We start from the raw sequence: 14,908 nt of genomic DNA on the forward strand, positions 1-14,908 counted from the left end.
CTTAATTCTTAATAAGGATTTTCCTTGAAGCACATATGACTTCTGGTTGTGCGAATCCGACTATTCCCTCACAGATTAATTGAAAAGAAAGAGCCATCTACAGGAGATTCCAGCACAGGGCCTGACTCCGAGAAAAAGCCTGATAAATGGGTAAAACCACATTTATCCCTATGTGATAAATGTGATAAATCCCTATGTGAAGAGGGGGACAGGAGTATCTCAAGTGTGTGTGTGCACGCATGTCCTCAAATAGTAACTATGATTCTGAGAGATTAGCACCTAACTGTCAAAATTACCTGAAACTGAATTTCTCAAGCTCTTAAAATGATTATAAACAGAAGACAAAGTGAAGGAACCCATGAAGCTCCTGTCCAGAGGAAAAGAACACCTGGGCCCCCCCAACCCTTCCCCGGGACTGGCTGGGCCCCATCAGCTGCAGCCAGGGTTACGGAGCACAGAAGGTTCCCTGGGCATCTCTCTCTTCCCCACGCTCTTCCCCACATGAACAGCCCCGAAATCACAGGTGGTTCTAACAAAATACAAGCCAAGTACGTACACTACGTAAACCCCAAGAACTCATTTCTGATGTGCGCCACCCGGAGTCTGCACCCTCTGACAAGGGCCTGAAAGGTGAGCGAAATGGGAAACCTGGGTTTCCCGGTCCAGCACTACAAATGGAAGACATCCATCCAACAGCTGCCGACCAGCACAGAGCCAGGACCCTGAGGGACAGGGCTCTCCTCTTGTGAACATCTTCAACACTGATTTCTGAGACCACAAAGGGAAAAAAAAAATCCCAACTTCTAAGAGGGGTAATGGGATAGGGGTCATGGGGAGGATCGGGGAATCAAACCAGAGCCGATGGATGACTGGGTTTACCTACACCCACTGTCCTCACCACCATTGACTGAGCGATTCTGGTCTTCGGTCCTGGGCCCAGCACTTCTCGTGAATTATTTATATGGATTATATCGGCTCCAGTTATTATTTCCAGTGAAATTCCAACCTAGTGCTTTTATTTCCCATTCACACAAAGGACACATGCAAATATTTGACTCTCCTTCTCAAAGCAACAATTCTCAGGGTAATTAAAAAAAAATACTGGAATGCATCTGCACTTTTTTTTTTTTAGGATATCCCACTTACTTCTTTGTATCTAAAACCTATTAAAAATTCAAATCCTTCAAAGCGGGCAGTGGAGTAAAATGGGTAAACAGAGGCGGGGTGAGGCTCTCTGAATAAAACGTTAAATGTCAGAGTGAGGGGGTACCACTTGACAGAATTTATGAGTAAGCTGATTACTATTCACAGGCCAGAATTCTTAAAAGCCAGAAATTACTTCTGTCACATATTGTGCACTTGGAACTGCTAAGACGTCTAAGAAGAGAGTATTAATGGAGCTTCCCAATGGTTATACGGTAAGTCGCCCCCTGCAGTGTTCACCTTGGTCAGTCCATCTCCACCTGTAAGTCCCACATTCGTGGGACGTGCTGTCTGGCACCGCAGATGTGGCCGTCAGTAAAATGTCACTGGTGACCAGTGGTGCCCAGCCTAGAAGGACAATGTTCGTGCGGGAAGCAGCAGTCAGCTCCCGACCTTGGGAGTCAAGGAAAGGTTTCTTGAAGGAGCCTGAATTAGGTCTTAAGCGCCAAGGACTCTCCTCACCATAACAGCCCGAAAAGGCATCTGGGAAGTCTTTGAACCTCTTCTTCCTGAAGACAACCACCCACGTCCATCTCCTTCCCTCGCAGGGCGTGAGGTCACTCACTGCCCTGCACTGCTGTAGGCTGGCCCCCCGGCATCCCAGGCCCTCTGTGCAACCCAACCCTGGGTTCTTCCTGTCTTAACACCATCAAATGACAGTCCTAATTCTTTTATGTGAACATTTTCCCATGTTCTCTGTTTTTCCTAGTATCTTCCAACTACCATAACTGCACAGTTCTAACAAGCCAAACCCAGTGGCTCCCTGTCCCCTCGTTGCTGCTTCTCTGATCAACCCCACAACTGTCCTGTTTGCGCTGGGCTCCCAACGCCCTTCCTCTACACCCCCACCATATGCAGCCTGGCTGCAGGGACACACCCCCTGCCTGTTCTCCCTCCTCCAGCTGCTTCTCTGCTCCCTCTCTTTGGCCTTCATGCCCCATCTTCTTGAGGTGAGCTGGAAGCATGCTTCCAGACCCCCAGCCTCATGTTCAAGTCTCCAGGGAGCTCTTTCACACACGTGTGCTCAACCCCAAGGAAATGAGGCCTGAGCTGGCCCTCGCAAAGGGTTCTCGGTCAGTGAGGCAGACCCCGCAGGTGAACAACCCCAGGGACCCCTCCTTCAATTCTGCACCCCAGGGGCCTGGCTTCCCTCTTGCTAGTTAGTGTCAGACCTGCTAACAGGACTGGCTCAGACGTTTAAGGACACTCCCCCCCTTCCCATGTGGATGGCTGCCTCCCAAGGAGCTCTCACATTTTACAACAATTTTACTGCTAATTGTGGCAGAGAAAAAATAATCCGAATTATGTATGCAACCAAGTGCAGACTGACAAAACCCTTAACCAGGGAGCTTCTCCTGTCTTCACTTGGGTGGTCCCAGGAAGCTCCTCTAGACTCTGGTTCTCTGCTTTAACATCAGAAATCAGCTCATCAAACCAACCAAGTAGCGGTCTCTCCAAGGACAGAGCTCCTGGGTTCATGCTGACCCCCCTTTTCCATGAAGACCCTTTCTGTTCTAGACCAGCTAGAGCGACCAAGGAGGAACAAGTATGTGGATCACGAGCCATGCAGAGAAAGGGTCAATGGAGTAACATCTCCAGTTGGCAACTGGAAAGATCTGGGCCTCTGCCTGCCTCACCTGGCCCTGAACACCTTCCCTGGCTCCACAAGGGGAAAGTGGCAACTCCCTCCTGACCTCCGACACAGAGTCTGCCCTGTGTCCCAAACCACACCTCTGCTTTCCTTTCAACAGACACCGTCCCTCAGCATAGAGCAACCTGGATACATAGGAGAATGGGGATTCTGATGGGAGGTTTGGGGAACTGTCCAGGTCTAGGCCCCGCCCTCAGAGATCTGCTTTCCCCTGGGGATGATCAGGCGCGCAAAGATGGATTTAAAAAAAAAACAAAAACAAAAACAAAACAAAAGCCACCTCCCAGGTGATTTCAACATACAGTATGCTTTGAAGCTGGCCAAAACTCGCCACCCAATGACATCCGAATCTTCTCCCTGCCCAGCTGCTGGGCAGACTCGGTCCCTGCAGAAGCCAGGCAACCATGTGGCCCCCTTTGTTTGTTAAGGAGGGCTGGCTGGTGGGCTCAGGGCAATGAAGGGCGAGCTGCAGCTGGCTCTCACTGGCTCACATGGGTGGTTCAACCCGGTAGCTGCCCAGGGGCCACAGTGGTGCTGTTTAGACCACACCACTGAAGCCAGCAGGTGCAACGGTCACAGCTCTTTGTTCCCCTCCTCCGAGCTGGTTTATCAACAGACCACATGCACAAGGGCCTCCGACACTGGGAAGCCAGGGAAGGACACCTGTATTCCCTTCAGGCCCCGAGAGACTAGAGCAAGCTTCCCGGTTCCTAAAAATGGGGCAGGGTTTCCCTGAGTCCCACAGCCTGGGGGAAGGGGAAGGAGAGAAGAGAAGATGAATCACAGGAATCTGGAACCACAAAAATCCTTCCACAGGAAGTATTCTTTTCAATTTGTTCAGAAGCATTGGGCTAACAGGAACCAGCCTCGAGAGTTTCTCCAGAGACTGAGCTTTTAATGAGCAGATAAGAATAATCTCCTGAGTGTGTCATTTATTTCATTGCGAAGTGGAAGGTGGAATCCTTATCTTACACCTACTAGAGAGACTGCCCGTAATCTTTATCTTATTCTCCAGACCTCGGTCTGCCCGTTATACCCTCGCTTCAGGGCACAAGGACAGACTTCACGGGGGCTCCCGTCCGTGTTACCCTCAACGGCAACACCTCAGTCTTCCAATAGAACCAACCTGGACCCTGCAGAAGACAGGGAGAGGGCGCAGATCCCCGGGAATAAAGGTGGAACTGGCTGCCTTCCGCTCAGGCTGCAAACATTTTGCAGGCTTTAAGAATTTCATCACCTTCAGAGTGCAAGTTCTGTAACTGTGTAAGGAGGCTTCACACACCTGTCTTCGTGCACGAGCGCTTTTGATGTCAGCACCTTGGGAGATGTGAATAAGAGCGCTGGGCTTGGGCAGACACAGGTTCGATTCCCGGCTCCAGCACTCTGGGACCCTTGTGCGGGGACTGCGTAAATCCTCACAGCTTCTCTGTAGGAGGGAACCCTTCATGATTTTGGTGAGGATCTTAACGTGTGCTGGCCAGGCCCGGTGCTTCGTAAGCCCTCAGCAAATGATACCTCTTTCTAGCCCTAAAATATCCCAAATCTCAAATTAGGTGAACTCCTTCCTGAGATCCTACTGGCTTACTGATGGTCGAGTCTGAGCAGGCGCTAGTCCACCTTGGGGCGGTGGGTGGGAACTGATGCACTCTGTGGGATCCACCCTTCCCCTCTCGAAACACACTGCTCATCCCTTAATTTCTAAAATACCTTCCGAGAGGGGCACCTGGGTGGCTCAGTGGGTTAAAGCCTCTGCCTTCGGCTCAAGTCATGATCCCAGGGTCCTGGGATCGAGCCCCGCATCGGGCTCTCTGCTAAGCAGGGAGCCTGCTTCCTCCTCTCTCTGCCTGCCTCTCTGCCTATTTGTGATCTCTGTCTGTCAAATAAACAAATAAAATCTTTAAAAAAAAAAAATAAAATAAAATACCTTCCAAGAGCCCTGGCCTTCAGAAGGCTGAGTATTGACATCCTTTCCCTTAAGACACTGGGCCAGATGGCATCAGGTGCTGTTATGTAACTCGCGGATGCCCCCGGGGCCCCACTGAAAAGCAGGCTCAGGCTTCCTGAGAGATCCTCAGTAAGTAGCAAGATTGTTCCCTGGGTGTTTGGGGACTCGGTGAATTATTCTTCTGTCACTCCTCCAGAGGGTGATGGTGGAATGTGGAGCTTCTATTGTGCCAATCCCTGAGAAGGTAGGCAGCCCAGCTCAGGCCCCCACACAGGACGGCACCAGGCTCCCCTCCTGGCCAGGAGCAAAGCCGGCCAGAGCACTCTGAGTGAAGTCTCCATAGCTGTTCGGTGACCCTTGCCGGTTCCGGCTTGTCAAGCAGTGACCTCAGGACAAAGAAGTCCGAGTGCCCAGCTCCAGGGCCTTCGGAAATATCCCAGGGGCCTGGCTGGAATTCTCAGAAGAGAAATCACACCGCCATCCAGTACAGGTGCGGGATTTGAAAATAACAAAGCTAAGGAAAACCCACGTGGCTGGCCCAGGGCCCACTTGCTAAAACAGCAGCTGCTAATCAGTCAAAACAAGGCTGATACCCGAAACAGGGAGCCAGAGAGGTCTGCCCAGAGTCAGGGAGGACAGCAAGGGTCAAACTCCGTGGCTCTTAACCTTGCTCGGGCCAAGGGCTCCACTAAGAATCGGAGGGAAGCCAAGTGGCCCCCTCCCACAAGTAACCCGCTGGGATCGGAAGATTTAAATGCGGGAGGGGCCTCAAGACCCAAGGGCAGATAAACCCCATTCGCATTAGCATACCTTATCAACAGACGAGAAACCATTAGAATAAGAAAAAGTCTGTTCTAGCAGCCACAGGAAAGCACTTCCAGGCTGCTGGGTAACCAGAAATCAAGTTACCAAACAACAGCAAAGGAGAAAATCCAGGAAGACTCCCTCTTCCTCCCTCCACCGAGAAAATTAAGAGCATAATACTAATTGGCAGACAGCCCAGTTAAGGACACTTAGCAGCAACTTGTCCAGCCCCCTTTCTGGGTCCTTCTGGAAATCCCCCTGTGTCTGGACTGGGATCAGCCACCAGACCTCGGGCAGATCAAAGTGCCGGTGGGATCAAACAATAAAAAAATGAAAACTATCAAATGACAGAATGAAGCCCCGCAGACCAGCTACAGAGGCTCTTCCAGCAAGGCTCGGTTTCACCGCCCTGGGAACAAAAGGCAACCTGTGTGTGCCTCTCCCCACTGGGGCTTTGCATACCTGAAATTAACAAATGGTGTGAGTCGCTATCCATTGTGGGAAAGGACCACGGAGTGTGGTGCCTGAGTCCTGGAACAACAGGAAAAAATTAAAGCTCACAGAAGCTTCTCAGGCACCACAGATCTGAGCGGCTCATTGTTCATTTAGTAAACAAGGGAGCCATAAGACAAATCCCTAGGAAGCCAGGTTTGTTCACTTTCCGAGTCCTCCCAGAACTAACTGTTCCCTCCCAGATCAGCATGGCCTTGGCATTCCACAGATGGACAAGCATCGGGCCTGGGCAACGGGGGACCTGCCCCTTACCCTCTCCAAGTCCACCCATATGCACAAAGCAAGGAGGGAGGAGGCGGACTGGGGAGTGCGTCTCCTTCTAAGCAAACCCCCCCCCCCGCCCCGCCCGCCACCCTCATTGGACAGAATGCAAAGAGCCCAGAACCAGGAACGTTCTCCAGGCTTCACCCGGCATTCCTGGAGTCTGTTTCCTGGTCAGGAGGGCCAGGTGGAAGGTACGCTGTTTCACTGGATGATGACAGCAACGTGAACAGCAAAATGCTCCCTAGCCCCTTAAAGTACAGTCGCTGTCCATCCATGGATGTCAAAACGCTTCACAAACCACCCATTAATTTTTATGGTGGCCTGAGAAGCAGATTGAGAATGATTACCTTCATTTTTACAAGGCAAGGAACCCAAACCACAGGGGAAGGCGGAGAACAACCAGGCCAATGCAGTCTCACCCAACGTTCTAGGCTGATGCTCCCTTCTCTCTCCACCTCTGGCCCACAGAAGGGGAGCCAGCTCAGAAGGGAGGCAGGCCACTAAAGATAAACTTAGGTGTTCAGAGACCACTACCCTTGAAAGGTTGCAGAGACGAGAGCTGTGTAAAGGGATTATTTTGATTTAGGCAAGAGAAGCCCCAATTGCAACTTACTCATTAAATCCGCAAGCCTGTGACCCCAAGAATGTAAATATTAAAGGCGGGTAGGAACAGTGGGGTCACGGATGTCTTCTGTCTTACTGTTTATATTTCTTTTTGTTACCACGTTTTCTCCCTAAAGCATATACTGCTTTGCTTCTGTGATCAAAACAAAAGTTATACGAACTTATTACTGATAAAGGACACACTACAAATCTGCTGCACTAACTCGCCAAGAATGAGCACGAATAAAATCCAGCCCGGCGTCCCCTCTCGAAATCTCACTGCTGGGGAGTATCCGCAAGCCGGTCAGCACGCAGAGGGCCCGCGGCTCTCGCGCCGCCCAGCACCCCGGGGAAGGGCCAGCGTCGGCCTGGTCCCCCGCTGCAGGAGCGGCCCCGGGCCAGGAGCCGCCCGCACTCTCGGGCACCACCAATCCGCAGCGCGGAGCAGGCTTCCCGGGAAACATCACTTAGAGAACAACGTGCCTCTCCTCCAACCGTCCCCACCCGCCGGCAGCCCGCGCTGTCAGCTCGCGACTGCTCGCTCCCCGGACGGCTCAGCCACAACCCGGGATTTGTATTTCCATCCTAGAACCAGGCATCTCCGAAGTTGAAATATGCATTGTCACTAACAAGTTTAACCCGGGACCGCACGCCCCCCTCTCCTCCCCAGAACCGCGCGAGAGGGCGCCCCGGGGACGCGTGCGGTCGCCGCGCCGGGCCACCCCGCAGGGCCTGCCCAGGAGGCGCCAGGGCCGGGGGAGGGGGCTCCGCGGGCGCACGCGGGGGCTCCGACAGCGGCTCGGCGCCGGGAACCCCGGCCCGCCCGTCTGCGCCCGGGTAACCCAGGCTCCCGGGCGGCAGCAAGGGGAGAGAGGCTTCCCGAAGCCGCCCGGCGCCAGCCGTGCCGGAGCACCCGGACCCCGAACTCAGGCGGCGGGGAACGATCGGCGCCCACGAGGGGTGAGAGCCCGCCGAGTCCCGGCAGGCTCTGTGGGAGCGAGGCCGGGCACTGGGCGGGAGCTGCCCGCAGGGGACCGCCGGACCGCCGCCTGCCTACCTGGCTCGCATTGCGTCCCCGCCGGCTCCTGCGGCTCTCCTCACGGTCTGGGAGCTCAGCCCGGGCGGGGGCGCGCGCGGCTCCGCGGGAATCTCCGCGCGAATATCCGCGCGGCGGCGGCGAGCGGCCGGGACCGCCAAGAGTGCCCCGAGCGCTCGGCCCGCGCCTCAGCGGGCGGAGGGTGGTCCCCGCGCCGGGGCGGGGCTGCGGGGGCGGGGGCGCGGCGCGCGAGGCGGGGCGGGCGAGAGCGGGGGGTGGGGGGGGCAGGTGGGAGGGCAGGGGTGGTCTCCGCGGGGGGTGGAGCCTGGGGGCAGGGCGGAGCCTGAGCCGAGGCCCCTAGCGAGACAGAGGACGGGGAGAAAGGGAGACGAGGAGGGGGACACAAGCTCAGGCCTCCCGAGGCGGATTGGGCGGAGGCGGGGCAAACGCGGAGGGGGCGTGGCCGATCTGGGGCGGCCCAGAGGCAGGGGCGGGGTGTGGATGAGTTGGGGGCGGTCTGGGGGGTTTGGTGTGGGGGGGGGAAGGCCGAGGCCGAAGGGGGTGGAGTTTAGCCAAGGAGGCGGCTAGTCTGGGGCGGGGTGGGAATAATTAGGGGCAGTGCTAAGGAGGGACGGGGCTTAGCTGAGGCCGCCGAAAGGCCGGGAGGGGGAAAATGTGGATAATTAGGGGGCGGGCCGAGCCCTTGTTGCCCGGAGGCCGGGGGCGGGGGCGAGCGCGAAGGGGGCGGAGTCGGGCCGGGGCCACCCGGAGGCCGGGGCGGGGTGTGGTTTGCCGGGGCGGGCGAGGGCGCCGGGGCGAGGCGGAGGCGGGGCCGCGGGGAGCCGGCCCGGGAACGAGCTCGCTGGCAGGGGATGGCGCCGCGTCTCCCGGAGCCCCAGCGGGGACCCCGCTTCGGTGCCTCCTAGTCTTCCTCCTCCGGGCGCCAGTCGGGGAATGGGGTCTACGGCTGGGGGGCGCCCCCCCCCCGGGTGTTCGTGGGCCCTGGAACCGAGCAGATCTAGATAAGGCAGCTCCATCGTTACCTTTTGGTCGCGCTCCAGTGCTCCTTGCACCCCCATCCTCCCACTCGTTCTCGGAGAGCCCCACGCGCGGACCCCTGGGTGAGGTACGGCTCCGCGGGCGTGAGCCGGGATTCGGTGGGTGGTCCCTAATGCTGAGAATCCGGTTTCTCACACACGGTGGGGGGCAAGCACAAAGTTGTAAAGTAAGTCGAGAAGAAAGACAGTCACATAGAACATTACAAAGGAGAACTTCCGGCTGAGCAGAGTGCTGGGGGAATACATGGTATCATAACCATTTATACTTGGTCTAGCTTATGTCCTCATGTTTGGCACCTGAGAAGCGTTCAATAAATGCTCAGTAAACTGAACCACCACCTACTGTGTGGCAAGCACTTTCCATGGAATGACACAATCCCCCCAAAATCCCGTACTTGGCTACTCTTTTTAGTCTGTCTCACGAGTGAGTGGACTGAAGCTCCGAGGGTTGATTTGACAGTGAGAAAGTAGTACAACCAGAATTTGACCTGAGGTCACTCTGGAGGTTAGACTCTAACTACCTGGGGGACTGCCAGCTGTCTTCCTGCAAGACTGTAGTCCCCTGCAGGACTGAAGGCCCCCTACAATGCGGAAAGGAGGAAGCACAGGTCTTCCCTGGGACAAAAGCTCTCATATCCTCAACCAGGTCCAGACTTAGATATCTCAGGAGGCGTTTCTCACCATTACCTAGCAAGGCAGATATTCTTACTCTCATTTGATAGGTGACTTTAGACCTTATGTTTATCATGATCTCATGGGGCACATGAACCTAAATTCAATCCCTGGAATTTCTGGATCCCAAGTCTTTGCTGCTCCCTCTGTCTTGGAGATCTCCCATAACCTAAGGAATCTGTTTTTCTTGATCTGCTGTCTGTGTTGCAGAAGGATTCACTGGAGGACAGAGATGTGGTTCAAGAAGGTTGGAGATCGAGGGCTCTGAATTCCTGAATTCCTGAAAACGGATACAGTTAGCCTTAAAATGTATGCCGCAGGCTTTGGAAGGAGCCTCAGAGAGGAAGAGGGCATCCAGGGGGCATGGCGGGGGCCCAGGGAGTTCTCAGTGGTATAGGGACGTGCAGGGAGCACTGACCCAGGAGCGAGCCTACTGGGTTCTGATCTCTGGTGAGTTATTTTACCTCTCTGTGACTCAGTTTCCTATACGAGTATGAAAATTCAATGCCGCCTGTGGAGTGTTTAGCAGATTAGCACAGTTTAGCATTCAATGCCTGGCACAGATCAGCATTCAATAAATTTCAGCTGCTATTCCGAATGACATCCTTGCTGTGTAAAAAATGTCTGTGATGCATAAGAAAAGACAAACTAGTAGAAAATTAAGAAATAAACAAAAGGTATGAAAAGACAATGCCCAGAGGCCCCACAAATGGTCCAACAGCCAGGGAGGAAAAGCAACACATAAGGATAAATCAAATAAGAAAGCCAGAGTCTCGTCTGGGAGAAGCTGAGCTCATTGACGGTAAGGAAGAGACAATAAAATCACAAGGAACAAAGTACTGTGGACATGCAGGATACCACGCGAAAAAAATAAAACGCTCACTCATTTTGCCTGGGGGCACGCAGAGAGCCTGCCTGATGGTGACCATAGTTGTACCAAGGGGACTTGGCTTTCACGATGCCATCAGCATCTTTACATCCTAGGAGAGGCATTCCCAGAGGTCAGAATGTCTAAAGACAGTGGCGGAAGAAACGAGAGCATACTGTGTATTCTTTTACCACCACGGCTTGAATTGCACTTGAGCCTGGTAGGAGCTGGGTGACAATGTGACACGATTAGGCAGAGGTTCGTGTGTGGACCCTTTCGCCTTTCCTGGCTCTGGAAGTCAAGGAGATCTCAAGATACTGCTTCCAGTTGAGTATATGCTTTCTTGTTCCACCAGTTTTTCTTACTTGCCCTTCCAAAGACAAAAGGGGAAAAAAAGGTATGATATTCCTAATGTTCAGTTACTCAGTAAGCATTTCTAGTGGGAACACATACAGCAAAATCAATAACTTGGTGTTTTAGGTGTGGAACCAACGCACGTTTGTTTTAAAGGATACAAACGATCAGAGATGGGTTTAGTGTAACAAGTGGGCATCAATCCCCAATTTCATACCCTCTCCCAAGAGTCCACGGTCATGTGTGAATGTGTGTACATACCCCATATCTGTAGACACATGCTCAAAGACATTGAGAATGGGGGCAGTGCTTGCTAACAAAGACTGAGTGAGATAATGTGTGCAGATAGACCATCTACGAACATATGCTACCGTCATTATTACTAACACACACACACACACACACACACACTTGCAACTTGTGCTTTGAATCACTTAAAACCCAAGAGAACGATCCTAGTTTTGCATCAGCTATACACAGAAATATCTTTTTTCAAGACTTCTTGATAAGTAGTTACCAAGGGGGCGACCATGTCGCTCTGAGGCGGGAAGGGTGGATGAGATGGTCTGAGAACGTGAACTTCAGGCTTCAGACTTGCCAGATTTCTCCCTGAGCATGGGCTCCTTAAAAAGGGCATGAAGAGAAAATGCTGTCCTAGAAGGTCTCTTGTGGGTTGGAAAGTAAAATATGCATGTGGGTTAGAGGAAGGGTGTGTGGTGGGTTTGGAACATGCACAACTTTTATTTCGATGAGCAATAGGTTAAACTTATTCCACCCCAACTGCCACGACCAAAGATTCATGCTAGGGGCTTCTCAAAATAGACACCTACTGTGTGCCAGGCCCTGAGAATCAGAGGCTGAGAGAGCCAGAATCAGCTCCACTGTCTTGGTGCCGAGAGCCCAGCGGTGATTTGAGACTGGAGAGGGGCCAGCCTGCTGGTGGCACATGCTCTCAAGGCAAGCGCCAGGGGCTGAGAAAGGAGACACCTGCTGTAGGGATGACAGCCAGACAGGGCCCTCTCAGGAGAGATGACATCAGACCCAAAGTGAAAGAAGCCAGGGAGGGGCAGGCCAGGCAGAGAGAACAGCACATGTGAAGACTTCGAGGCCAGAAAAAGCTTTGCACGTTTAGGAAACTGAAATGCCACCCTGTGTGGCTGGGGTGAAAAAGTGAGGTGAAGAATGGGGACAGGTGAGGACGGACAGATGGCAGGAGCTGGACCCCCCAAAGCGTAGGAGTGTGGGGTGCTCAGATGCTGCTCTTTCCTCTGACCCTCCTGCGGCAGCTCAGAGAAAGTTGCTTTGCCAAGAATTCGAGCAGGCACTAGCTTTTTAAGAGAGTGTCTGTTGTCAAAAAATGTTGGGTGACCCGCTTGCCATTCTGGGAAGCCTCCACCCTTGCAGCCCCGAGATGCTGTAACACTGAGCCCTCCATCTTGCTGTTGTCCTTAATTACTCCAAACACACAGGGGCATAACTAGGGCAGCAAGGGAGCACACGATTCTCTCGCACAGAATCCAGAAGGGATGCAGACAAAACAGTCGGCTGAGGGGAGTTCTGTGACTTTCTTCGGGAAATTTCTAGAAATACTTCTTAATGAATATTCACTTTCTCACTCATTTTTATTCAGTTACTCATTTAACAGTTATGTCTAGAATGCTTACTGTACATCAGGTGGTGTGCTAGACGCTGGGGATAAGAAGAGGAGTACATTCTAGATCCTTCTATCTAAGAAGTGCACAGCTGGGGAACGAGCAATTAGGCTATCGAGTGCTTCGAGGGCAAATGTGTGCCAGGATAGCCACCTGCCCCAGCCTAGATGCAAGTGGGGCTGGGCATCCTCATGGCTGGGATGGCAAAGGTTGAATTTGTAATAGTTACAGGGGAGAAATGGGAGGGGGACAGCATCCAGGCAGGGTCTGCCAGTACCAAGCTTGGAGGCTGGAGGGGCCGTGGGCAGGGAGGGAGCAGCGTGTGGCATGGGGCAGGAAGTGTGTGTGGACGCACAGCCTAGCTCTAAGGCCGGGGAGTCCTCCGGGGTCCAGGACCCCAACTGCACAAGGCCAGGCCTCCCCACGGGGAGTATTTCAATGTCAAACTGTGAGAACTTAATAAAAGTGCTCAGTCAGTTTGGGAACAGAAGAGAGACATGACAGTTTTGCAACCCATGGCCAATTTTGTGAGTAGAAAATAGCATGAACAGCAGAAAAGTCTGCCTGGAGGTCTGAGATTTACCTGGATCTCTTTGGTCGTATGCACGTGGCTTTTCCACATGGTCCTTTCCTCCTCTTTTATTTTTATATATTTTTTAAAGAATTTATTTATTTATTTGTCAGAGAGAGAGAGCACAAGCAGGGGGAGTGGCAGAGGGAGAAGCAGGCTCCCCACTGAGCAGGGAGCCTGATGCGGACCTCTATCCCAAGACACCAGGATCATGACTTGAGTCGAAGTCAGATGCTTAACTGACTGAGCCACCCTGGCATCCTGCTTCCTTCCTCTCTTACCGTTCTGTGTGATGATAAACTTTCTTGGTCTTTTTATCATCTTAGTCACATTTTTGTCTTCACTGCCCTTTCCTGGGACTTGAGATTACCATTTCAATAGCACACTTTTCACTGGGCCTAGATAAAGTTCTGCTCAGCGTGTGGTCTTTAACCCCCCCCAAAAGTTAACGATAAGCATTTGAATTGCTGGCTTCCTGTGTGCGTGTTTGGATTATCTTGTCTGCCATCTGAATCCCCTCATTCCTTGACTGGGATCCAGTTTTCCTCTGGGGAGTCATGACCCCATCCCCAACTTCAGGCGCTGCCAATCAGAACCTCCAAAACTTAGGGATGGACACATGACTCAGGTCAGCCAATGGGACTTAAACTTCAGGATTTTTCTGGAAGCATCATGGGTGGGAAGCCATGTGGAGACATGGTGGCCTTTTGCTATTGCCAGGAGAGGGTCCAGCTGAGCTCATCGAAGGGAGGGAAGAATTTGGGCTAGAGAGGGACACATTCTGGCAGCATCATTGGTAGCCCTGGAATATAGAAGTTTCGATTTATAGTCCCTGGCAGGGACCTTGCACCTCGTACCATCTCTGGGCAACTGTACTCAAGCCCCAAAGCCACTCACTGAGGTGGGCCTAACCCTCATCACCCCACTTCAGAGTTGGAACTATTTTAAGAGTCCCCAGGACTTGTTTCCACCAGACATGGAAAGACACACAGCCATAGAAGTGACTGTCATGAAGGAAGAAGTGTCTCCCTAGAGACAGGAGGCCTGGTGTGCGGGGCCGCACCAGGGTAAGCTGGGAGGCAGAGTGAGTAGGGAGGTGAATGTCAGCAATGGGAAAGTAGGGGCAAGGCGGGGCAAGCCGGCTTGGGCTCCACCATTTTGAATCATTGCAGCAGGCTCTTGGGCAGGTCCCTCTGGTCTAGTAGGCGCCCGCCTCGGCAACTTTGGACCTGCTGTTTTATCAAACCCGTGCCCCTGCCTCAGGTCCTCACATTGTCCCATCTCTGACCAACTGTGTCCTGGGAGAGGTCTTCTCTGAACCTTTCTCCCTTCAGAGACCTCCTCAAGCGTTGCCCCTGACCAACTCTTGCTTCCTTTTGCTGCCAAGCACACGTAGCCCGTAGACATCAGATTACATATTTATCCCTTGCTTTGTTATCACTCATTTCTTGCTCTTCCTCCCTCCTCCCGCCCCATGCTGGATCTTAAGTTCCTCGAGAAGAGAGGCTTTTGTCATAGCTTTGTCCATCAGCCAATAGCTGATATTCCACTGCTATTTGCTGAGTGAATAAATGAGCATCCTAAGAGGAGTTGGAAGCCAAGACTGTTAAGGGACAGTAAAGAAACAGGAAGGAAGTCAGGGTGGATAGGATCCTTTCAAGGTGGGTTGAGAAAAGATTTCAAGCATAAGAGTGGGTCAGCAGGATCAGGTGTC

At 53.0% G+C, this 14,908-nt stretch overlaps 1 protein-coding gene across 1 annotated transcript in view; it reads right to left on the reverse strand.

Annotated features, from left to right (window-relative positions):
• SH3BP4 (SH3 domain binding protein 4) overlaps positions 1-8,104 on the reverse strand; it is an 82,558-nt gene extending 74,454 nt beyond the window's left edge. The window contains exon 1 of the mRNA XM_059167643.1: positions 8,041-8,104. The gene's annotated coding sequence lies outside the window, so the exon portion shown is untranslated. The remainder of the gene's footprint in view (positions 1-8,040) is intronic.
• Positions 8,105-14,908: the final 6,804 nt, after the last annotated feature.

The sequence above is a fragment of the Mustela lutreola genome, chromosome 3 (assembly GCF_030435805.1).
Source record: "Mustela lutreola isolate mMusLut2 chromosome 3, mMusLut2.pri, whole genome shotgun sequence".
NCBI classification, from domain to species: domain Eukaryota; kingdom Metazoa; phylum Chordata; class Mammalia; order Carnivora; family Mustelidae; genus Mustela; species Mustela lutreola.